We start from the raw sequence: 11812 nt of genomic DNA, 5'->3' as shown, positions 1-11812 counted from the left end.
AGCCTCCTCTCATTCTAAGCCTTTCTAGTTAGTGCAAATTTGGTCTTTTCAGTCTGTCTTCATATGAAGGTTCAGTCGTGTTTACAAAACAATAAATGAAGTAAATAATTTATTATATAAAACATAAACTTTAAATATAAATCTATGGACAACAAAGAATTATATATAGTACGATACAGAAAGCACAATGGCGAATGTAGTGAGACTGAATATTAAAGAAGGATGTATAGGGTGTGGGAAGGTGATTATCAAGCATGAGACTACTGGCATACCCCAATTATTCTCTCTCTCTCTCTCTCTCTCTCTCTCTCTCTCTCTCTCCCTCTCTCTCTCTCTCTCTCTCTCTCTCTCTCTCTCTCTCTCTCTCTCTCTCTCTCTCTCTCTCTCTCTCTCTCTCTCTCTCTCTCTCTCTCTCTCTCTCTCTCTCTCTCTCTCTCTCTCTCTCTCTCTCTCTCTCTCCCATAATTAGCTATGTGAATTAATCAACATGGCCAACAATATGGTCATACTTTACGGATAATGACACATTCCAGTGCATAGAATATAATACTACAGAGAACATGGATAGCATGCCATTAAACATATGCATGTGTATTTACAACTACATACAGATTGATTAGCAAATAAAAAATCTATGTTTGTAATTGTATATCTATCTATCTATATACCAAGGCTGCTTCCCCCAAGGAAAGGGAGGTAGCCGAGACAGGACGACACACTCCCCATTTACTCATCCATTCAAACACATTCATTCGCATCTTAGCCCCAAAGGGAAGAAGGGACAGATCCTCACCGCACCACACCGCACAAGGGTCAACTGCGCAATACACTCAGTGACATCCGCAGCAGGGCCCGACAGCAGAGCTGGTTTACCCCTCATAACAGACTAATCCCCTTACCCGCACCTGACCTGAAATAGCTGATCAGACCAAATGCGGGAGAATATCCCCTCAGGGCTGCGTCATCACTTATTCATTCACAATTTCTCTCCATTTATTTCTGTCATGCACAGCCACTCTTCCCTGCTCAACAGACATCCCTCTCGCATCCAGCACTCTCTTCACACTGTCCATCCATCCTATTCGTGGTCTTCCTCTCAGCCTTACACCTCTCACATCAGATCTACTTATCTTTTTCACCAATCGCTCATTATCCATTCTCTCCATATGCCCAAACCATCGCAACTCTACCAGCCATCTCCCGAACAACTCCAGTTCTCCTTCGCACTTCATCATTCCGCACTCGATCCATACGCGTCACTCCACACATACTCCTCAGACACCTCATCTCCATTACATTCAAACTTTTCCTCACTGCTACACCCATACTCCATGTTTCAGCCCCATATAATGCAGTCGGTACCACAACACCCTCATACAGCCTTCTCTTTACATCCATTCTAAGCAAACGACATCTAAACTCTTTTTTCATTCCTCCCAGCACCTTTCATACTTCATTTATTCTAAACTTCACTTCTGCATCTATTCTTCCATCCACAGCAACATGTGACCCTAGATATTTAAAACACTCTACCTCCTCAAGCAACTCGACATTCAAAACTATATTCATCCCCCTACCATCTACCAACCTCGTACACTTCATCACTTTACTCTTATTCTCATTTACTTTCAATTTCCTCCTCTCACACACCCTTTCAAACTCCTCTACCAACTGTCTCAATCTCTCCTCTGAATCAGCCACCAGTGCAGTATCATCTGCAAACAGCAGCTACTTCAGATTCCACTCTCCACCATCAACATTCACCAGACTCAGACCTCCACCCATAATTCTTGCATTTACCTCCCTTACAACACCAGTAATAATGGAGAGAGAGAGAGAGAGAGAGAGAGAGAGAGAGAGAGAGAGAGAGAGAGAGAGAGAGAGAGATAGTTTTTGCTCGCAAATATTTGCGAGGAGAACTAATATCCTTTCTATCACAAAATGCTGGCAAATATCGTTATCTTTTTTCCATTGCGTTACTGAACCCCCAGTGACCAGTTGTAACCAAAAAGTCGAAAAAATGATTTTCGCATACTTTCGTGTCGTGACTTCCGACAATGTCGCGTCGTCGTGTCGCGCACAAACGCCAAATTTTTGTAAGGTATTTTTGTGACACTCCTTGGACTTACTCTGACTTCTTGCAAAAAGAGTTAGGCCGATATTTATTACAGTTCTCTTGAAAGAAACGCACAAACAGAGATTTTCGCTTTTCTCGATTTCAGACAATTTCGCGCCGCCGCATCGTATGTGCTCACGAAAATTTGTGTTAAATATTTTACTGACACTCCTGGACTTACCCCGACTTAACGCAAAAAGAATTAGGTCCAGATCTATTACCGTTCCCTTGAAAGAAACGAACAAACACACAGGCAGACATAAACTTATGCAACTTGACTTCAACTCTATTTGTATAAATATTGATAGATAGATAGATAATAGATAGACAGGTAGGTAGGTAGATAGATAGACAGACAGACATATAGACTGACTGACTGAGAGAGAGAGAGAGAGAGAGAGAGAGAGAGAGAGAGAGAGAGAGATGCATATATAGATAGACAGACAGATAGATAGATAGATAGACAGATAGATAGATATTGGAGTTATAACTTTTTGATTATTAAAAAAAAAAAAAAAGGTAGCCTTTATCATAAACTGGTGAACTTTTCTTTAAAAACAAAGAAAAAAGCCCTTATACCTCTCAGTTTTAAAGAAAGGTCACAAAATGGATTACCGTATATTTAACGTTACCACACGCAAGCTTTATCACTTTCTTAATCATTATATAGATTTTTTATAACTTTATAGACTGGCACAGAAGATTTTAGAACTGTTAAGAACTTTCTAGAACAGTTTGTAACATTCTAGTATAGTTTAACATTGTTTAGAACATTCTAGAATAATCTTAACTTTATAAAACGGGACGCAGTTTTGATTATCTAACAGTTATCTTCACAGTTTGCAGGTGAACAGTCAGCATAATAACTGCTTAGTACATTACTGTTATATGTTAAATATTTTTGTTTTTCAGTTAGGCATGATGTCGCATAAAAGAAGTGATACTATCGTACAGAAGAACAAGGATGTTTGGACCAATAATTTGGTGCGGTTCCAGCAATCACATAGAAGAAGAGGAGTTGTGCCTTTACAAGAATCTTCATTAGAAGAAAAATGCAGAATGCCAAACCAAATGCAAGTTGTTGGACGTTACTACTGTAATTACTTGAAGCAAAAATCAAATTAACAAATGAACGAATAGTCAATATTTCCAAAGAAGTTACAAAATTATAGGAGAATAAATTGAACTTTCCACATGTGTCAGATCAAGCAATACAAACAAAGCTTGACAAGGTGCTAAAATCTTCCGATGAATGTGTCAAGATGGAAAATATGATGCCCTAAATAAACTTTTTGATATCACAAAAGTAAATGGTCAGTGGTTATCCAGTGAAGATAAACAACTCTATCACCTACTAGTGCAAAGCAAAGGAGAAGTTGGGTACTCTACAGGTCAATTTGCAAGCAAGGAAGCCAGTCACCCTTCAAAAAGACGAAAACTGCCCGATGAACTTATAATACCATCAACATCTTACGATCTCACATCTAGTGGTAGTTGCACTGAATCTGATGACAGGAAAAATAAGGATGAAGATGAGACTAATCATCCACCAACCAGAACACACAACAGAAGTAAAGTTGCAACAAACTTGATGACATCCGCTGGAGTATCGACAAATAAAGCTGCTAAAATATGTAAACAACTGTCACATGATCGTATTGACATTCTAGCTCCAAGTCAAGCAGCAATTTACAAGTCAGTATATAAAGAGGCTGCTACAGTGAAGGAGGAAATAATTGAAAAGTTACAGTTGGAAACATGGTCATTACATTTCGATGGAAAGCAGATTGACGAAAATGAGTACCAAGTAGTACTACTTAAAAATGAAAAAAAGAAAAGAAAAGAAATAAAATTGGATGCATTGCGCCTGGAAAATGGCAATACTGAAATTATTGCTGAAGGAATGGCAAAAGTTGTTGATGAATACAACTTATGGGATGCAATAAAAATGATCGTTGCTGATACAACTAACGTTAACACTAGGAAAAAGAAAGTTGTTGTTGTCAGATTACAACAAATGTTCTTGAATCAGAGTTTCAACATACCACAATTTATCAGCTGTCAGCATCTCATCGTGGATAAGAATCTCCGTTTGGTGAAGGACGAAGAACTTGGCGCTAACACAAATTCTGCAGACATCGAATATCCATTTGTGTCTCAACTAATAAAGAATTATGAAAAACTAAAATCACAGTTTGTTAATGGAACAAAAGAGATCCTCGATAAGTCAGGATGGAAAGATCATCATCATCATCATTGCCAGACGCCATGTATCCCAAACGGGGTGGCCAAGGGCTTAGAGTTAATTGTTTTACAGGGAGGGACACTAATCCTCCACCAACCCCACTTGACACGTAGGGAGAACGTTATGCCAACAGCATCTGGTGTTCCCAAGCAGTCACCCATCCAAGTACTAACCAGACCCAACGTTGCTTAACTTCGCTGATCGGACGGGAAGCGGTATACTCAACGTGGTACGGCCGTTGACATAAAGTTTTGTACCATTTAACATGAGTGTTTAGATTCTTTGAAGAAAAAAGGCATTTTCTTTTGATTAACTTTCACAAAAATCCAAATATCAGTAACGCGAGGTGGAAATCAAGAGCAATTCTTGCTATCCTTGCATTCATTCTTATACCTACAACAACGAAGACTTTGGAGAAGATAAGCAGACTCATTTCGTACGAATGGGGAGAATATTGGTTTACTAATCAGATGTACAATGAAAATGACTTCAAGAACTCGTCAGAAATACTGAAACCTTACAAAAAAGCACTAAACTCATTGCAGAGCCACTGGAAGCAGGAGTCATCGTTACTCAAGATACCAAGAAGTAATCAGTGTGCAGAACGTGCAATCAAAGTAATGCAGGAACTTTACGCTGTCTGCAGAAACAAAGCCAAATTCTAACTTAGATTTATTCTAGGTAATAAACAGTGCTTTTCAGTATTAATGCACTTGTATAAGCTCTTTTATTATTATTATTATTATACACTTGCAAAAATCGTATTTATTATTTCGGGGTGACCTTTTTTTTTTTTAAACTGAGAGAGATAATGTTTTTTTTTACGTAGTTTTTAAGCAAAAGTTCATCGACTTGAGGTACAGGAACATAAGACTGTAAAAAAGTTATATCCATCCATCCATCCATCATCCAATCCTGCATTGTCCCATGAGGAGCGTAGGAGCCCGGGGCTAGTCAGTTGGTCCCGACATTTAAGATGAGAGTGACCAGCCTCACTCATCCCTGAGTGGCATTACATGAGCAATCAACCCCAACCATCCCTTGGATATAAACCTTCACCGGCTCAATCTGGTTGGAGCGCAATAATTACCCAATAAACCACCAGGCGCCAAAATTTGGTTATATGGTTACCACCAAGCGTAGTAAATGGTTTCCTGGTGCACAGGAAACCATTTGGTTTGTCACTCAATGTAGAGTCACCCACAGGCTGAAGGAAGTGGAAAGAATGAAGGAAAGACAGAAGAGGGAGTGTAAAGTCACCCGTAGGCAGAAGGACAAGGAAAGAATATGGGAAAGAAAGACAGAAGAGAATGGAAGGAAAGAAGGATGGAGAGGAAAGGGCAGACATCCGAGAGCAGCACTACATCGAGTGAGTGGTAGGTAAAATAGTTATAACTGTAATATATATATATATATATATATATATATATATATATATATATATATATGTGTGTGTGTGTGTGTGTGTGTGTGTGTGTGTGTGGCTGTTAATGCAATTACCTTCGTGTATACATAAACACAGTGTAATACACACAAACATATAGATACATATACACATACATACATAATCATAAATACACAATATAGTTAAAGCAATAGACAAAAACACATACAACATGCACAAATATGTACGGTATGCAATCACATACGTATATATACAGAAATCCCCCATGTACAGGTGTCTATATACATTACTAGAGAAAAAAATAATTCACAAGAGAGGTAGAATAACTAGGTGATCTTAGCTAGAATACACATTTTGTCTGTAATGAAATGTTCTGATATATACATCTCCCTGTTCAGGTTCATAATAACAAACTGTTCTTGATTACAATGGACTCAGTGATATTCCTATTAATAGCAAGATTTTGCAAGACAACACTTAGGAGGCATTGTCCCAAGTTATACATTTATTCTTATCACTTGCATTTACGAATAAGGCATCGGATGTTTGTCCTGTCCTAACAAAAGTTTTGACTATAGCATCAAGTTCTTTTCCTGTCTAGCCAACATAAAACTTATTGCACTCATTACATGGCATTTTGTTGATGTAACCACTTGAATTATCAAGTGAGCTCTTGATAAACTCTTCTTCACTGTATATGGACTACTGACCATTAAATTTGCATCCCTCTTTTCACCAGATAATGAGCTTTGGATAATTTCTCATTTTATGGTAAAATCAGGAGGTTCTTTTTATTACGAGAAGGCGATGAGGTCGTCCTGTAGAAGGTCCGCCACAAGGTTCTAGAGCGTGAATAGCCTCGAGTAGTTTCATTAATTTGAGAGTGTCTTGGAGTTTGACAAGGGCCACGCAATTCCACGACTTTGCTGATTTTTTTTTTCTTTGCAGAAGGACAATGAATGATTGTCACAGGTAAAACTGTCTATTGCCAGACGCATTAATCCAGTAAGGGGTGGCCACAAACAAATCGCCTCCATGCCGCCCTGTTCCCCACCATTTCATAGCCCTGCTTCCTGCTCACACCCCTCCTTCTCTCATATACCTCTCCACTCCATCCCACCATGTCATCCTTGGCCTCCCCCTCCCTCTCCCCCCTCCACCTGACTCACATACACTCGCCTCGTCAGTCTCTCACTCGCCATCCTCTCCACATGGCCAAACCACCTCATTGTGTTTGTCCTAACGGTTTCTATCACATCCACATCCACACCACAACGCTCCTTCACTTACATATTTCTCAATATGTCTCTCCATGTGACTCCACATGCTCCTCTAAAATAACTCATATCCACTGCTCTCACTCTTGACATTTGTCCCTCCAACAAGGTCCAAGCTTCACTTCCATACGTCAGAGTTGGTATCACAGTACTGTCATGTAGTACTTTTTTCATTTCCATGCTCACTTCCCTGTTTCTTATCACTGCTTTCAAAGAACCAACAACATTTCTTCCTTGTTGTACCCTTTCAAGCACTTCACCCTCTAAACTTCCAACCTTACTCATCATACTACCCAAGTACTTAAATGCACTCACATTTTCCATTTCCTCCTCATCCAACTTCACTGTACATTCACTTACTTCACTTCTCTCGTAGACCATAACTTTACTCTTCCCTACATTCATCTTTAGATTCCGTTTCTTACACACTGTCCCAAACTCATTCACCAGTCCTTGCAGCTCCCCTTCGTCTTCACTTAACAACACATTATCATCTGCAACAACAGTACAGGGAGTTTCCAATCACTGCCATCTCTCACTAGTCCCACTCCAACATCCACTGCCCTACCTTGTATCTCTTTTATAACCCCATCCATATACAAATTGAGGAACCATGGAGACATGACACATCCTTGTCTGAATTCAACCTTCAGATAGAAAAATTCACTCAGTTCACTTTCCATACTCACTGCAGCCTAAGGCACCATCATGCACAGTCTTCGTGGTCTTCAACAATTTCCCATCTACTCCATATATTCTTAATACTTTCCACAGTCCTTGTCTATCCACCCTGTCATATGTCTTCTCCAAATCCATGAAGGCAACATACAACTTCTTTCCCTTCTTTAGAAATTTTTCCACTAAGATCTGAGAATGAGTATCTGATTAACACAACCTCTTCCCTTCCTAAAACCTCCCTTTTCTTCTCCAACTAATTCCTATGTTATTTTCCTAAATCTCTCAATAAGTATCTTACCATATCCTTTTCCTATTACACTAAGAAGTCAAATGCCCCGATGATTACCACAAACTTCTTTTTCCCCTTCTTCTTTGTACAAGGAAATAATTATGCCTGACTTCCAAACCTCGGGGACTATACGTTCCTTCCAGGCCAAACAGCACATTTTCCACATCCATTCCACTACTATCTCTCCACCATGCTTCAGCATTTCACCACACACTCCACCAATTCCTGGGGTTTTCCCTATCTTAACTTTCTTCATTGCTTCCACAACTTCCCTCCTACTGATTTCTTCCTCTCTTCTTACATCCCTCCCTCTCCCAGCCATTCCCCAGCCACTTATACTTGCATTACTTTCATTCTCTATTTTCAACAGTTCCTTAAACTGTTCGCTCCATCTGCTCACTTTTTCTTCCTTCTCGACTAGTAATCTACCATTTTTATCTTTCACTCCCCTGCTAACTTCGTTGGCACCCTGTCTAACTCTACCTCTTTCCAGAACATTTTCTTACATTCCCTCCACGTTACATTCAAGTTCCTTCCAAATTCCTCATCCACTCTCTTCTTGCTCTCTCTCTTACTAATCTTTTCACCTCTCTCTTCCTGTCTACATATAACTCACTCTTCCGTCTCTCAACTTCTTCCACGCCCCTGTTTCTCATCCACTCACTATATCCTTTCTTCATTTGTGCCACAGCCTCTCTCACCTCTTCATTCCACCATGGTGTTCCCTGCAACCTCTTTCGTCTTCTCATCACCCCACACACCACCTCATATTTTGCACAGATTTCTTCTGTGAATATCTTGCACACAACTACCACGTCCTCAGTGAACATTATTAATGGCTTCCAGTATTAACATAAATATCCCTGGCAACAAACTAATATATGAAGAAGTACTGCAAAGTATATCATTTAACTAGTGACAGTACATATTAGTGCTCTTTTACGATTCACTGGAAAAATTACCTGTTGAATATTGTCTGTTGACAATATACATTATTCATACTCACGATCGCTATTATGTTGTAAATACAATATCGATTTCTTTATTTTCGTGTACAATGGTCTCTTACGCCGTTCTGTACACAATAGTTCATTTGTGACAGTCATTAGGCTATGTTGCAGTCTATATTGTTTAAGATATAAGTAACTGAGATATAGGTTTATGTTATATAGTTTCATTGCCATCTAATGGGGGACACCAAGGCTAGGTGACATTTTTTTCCTTATGAACGTCAAAAAACATAGAAATTGATTTATTTCCTTAGTGAAAATACAAAGTATTTTCTCGTAATTTACACACACACACACACATACCGAGCCACCACGGCCAGTGGCATTACCTAAACTAGTATCTTCATATGAGTCAAGCTCTGTACCAGGTTAGACTAAATGGTTTTCTATTATTAAAAAAAAAAAATAATAAGAAGAAGTTTAAACAAGACTTGTTCAAACAGAAAAGAGAACCGAGTAGCGAAAGAATGCGCTCAGTCAGCTGATTGTTTGTTTAGACTACAACTGCCCCAGGGAATGTGAGTATTCTGTGCTTTTAGTATTGCAAAATGGCCAGATAGTTTAGTAAAGCAAATTTGGAAAAGAAAAGGGATAAAGGTAGAAAGCAGGATGATTTCTACCAAGAACTGGTTGAAATGGAGATTCACAATAAACTGGTAGAGCATGTACACAGATTGGAGATGGCTTTTCAAAATGAGATTGATGAAATAAAGAAGCAGATGCACTTGCAAAAGGAAGAAATAGAAAACTAGGAAGGGAGGTCAACAAGAAAGACACAACCATATGTGAACTAACAGTGGAAGTGAGTACACTTAGGAGGAAAATGAGTGAAATGGCAAGTACAGTAGTCAACCACGAGAGTATTATGGAAGAGTTCAAAAATGATACAGAGACAATTAGGCAAGTAAGCAGTCTGATAGACCAGAGCAGTGATACTGAGGAGAAGATAACACAGGTGAATGAAGCTGTGCAAAGATACAAAAATGATGTGGAAACCACGTATGCTGAAATGGTGAAAGTGAAGAAAGACTTAGAAACAAGGGTGGAAGAAAAAAAGCATTAAAAAGGAAGTGAAAAGAATAATCCAAAACAATCCAAAGTTAGTCAGAGATTCAGTAGATATCAACAAATGTATAGTAATCACTGGTATAGAAGAGGAAGAAGTAAAAAACAAGATCTCAAGAGACAAAAAGGAGATGGCAAATGTAATGGGTATATTGAAAGAAGTATCAGAGGAAATAGTATAGACATAGAGGAACACAAAAGGTTAGGGAAATACGAGAAAAGCAAGTCAAGACCGCTAAAGGTACCCTTCCAGAGTGTAAACACCGTGGAGGAGATACAAAAAAATGCAAAGAATCTTATGGAAAAAGACGAGTTCAAAAATGTATGGATAAAAAGATGCCTAACACAAGAGGAACTGGAATTACTGAAAGAGAAGAGGGAGGAAGCAAAAAAAAAAAAAAAAATGAAGGAAGATCAGAAGAGGAGAACACATTTTTTTTTTACAAAGTAATAGGATTGCAGGTATGAAAGTGGTACACAAACAGGAAGGAATTAAAAGGAGGAAGGTAGTAGAACCATGTCATGACAAGTATATAAACAAGATGATTAAGTTGATGTACTCAAATGTGGATGGAATGGTATCTAAATTATTAGAGATGAATGATTATGTCAGAGAAAATGAACCACATATAATATGCCTAACTGAAACAAAATTAACACCAAGGATATCAAATGACATACTAAACTTAGAGGAATATAATATATGGAGAAGAGATAGAAACTTAAAAAAGGGAGGAGGAATTAAAATATTAACTAAGAAAAATCTAAAAGTCAAAGAAATAGAACCAGATATACCCTCACAAGTAGAACTGATTGCAGTAGAGATCAACACATCTGAAGGGAAAGTAATTGTAGCCAATTTGTACATGCCACCCAGATCAAACACTTGGGAAAGAGACGAATATGAGGACCTGGCAGAGAGTACAATTCAGAGTTTAAGAGCATTACTACATAACATGGAAGAGAAATCGGAAAGAATTATACTAACTGGAGATTTTAATACAGATATAAATTGGAATACTCTAGATATAATAAGCCAAGAAAGCTGTTGGGACCAAAAGCTCCTGGATCTCGTGCAAGAGTTTTTCCCCAACGCAACATGTGACTGAAACCACCAGAAAAAGAGGACTCGATGTACCTTCAATGCTAGATCTCATATTTACTAGGCAAGAAAATGATACTGACAGTTTAATATATCACCCTCCACTCGGCAAAAGCGACCATGCAGTACTAAATTGCAACTTCAGCTTAGCATTTGATATAGTTAACAACAATGAAAGTTACAAAAAGAGCCTAAACTATAAAAAGGGAAATTATCATGACCTAAAGAAGTATTTCTTAGAAGTTGATTGGGAAAATGAGCTTAGAGGACAAGATTTAAATGCTGTATATAAAAAATTCTGTGAATTTTATGAAATAGGAGTCCAGAAGTACATCCCACAGCACAAAGAAGCAGAAAAGAAAATAAAGAAATCGTTCAATACAGAATGTAAAAAATCAAAAGAAAGAAGAGATTTGTTGTGGAATAGATACAGAAGACACAATAGTGAAAGGGCATATAATAATTACAAACAGGCAAGAAACGATTATGCAAGAATAAGGAGGGAAGCCCAAAAATAGTTTGAGGAGGATATCATAAATAAAAGTAGTGATCAACCGAAGCTATTTTACAGCTACATCAGAAGCAAAACCAAAGTAAAAGATAAAATACAATCCATTACGGACGA

At 38.3% G+C, this 11812-nt stretch overlaps 1 non-coding gene across 1 annotated transcript; it reads right to left on the bottom strand.

The window, feature by feature from the left end:
* Nucleotides 1-4485: 4485 nt before the first annotated feature.
* On the bottom strand, nucleotides 4486-4604 carry LOC145408941 (5S ribosomal RNA). Its single transcript, XR_013899018.1, has one exon. It is a non-coding gene; the product is annotated as a 5S ribosomal RNA (ribosomal RNA).
* Between the last annotated feature and the right edge of the window lie 7208 nt (nucleotides 4605-11812).

Source organism: Coenobita brevimanus, chromosome 8 (genome assembly GCF_032717465.1).
Source record: "Coenobita brevimanus isolate Jiangsu-jjx chromosome 8, ASM3271746v2, whole genome shotgun sequence".
NCBI classification, from domain to species: domain Eukaryota; kingdom Metazoa; phylum Arthropoda; class Malacostraca; order Decapoda; family Coenobitidae; genus Coenobita; species Coenobita brevimanus.
Note: the sequence above shows the minus strand (reverse complement) of the source record. Positions and strands in the feature narration are given on the sequence as shown.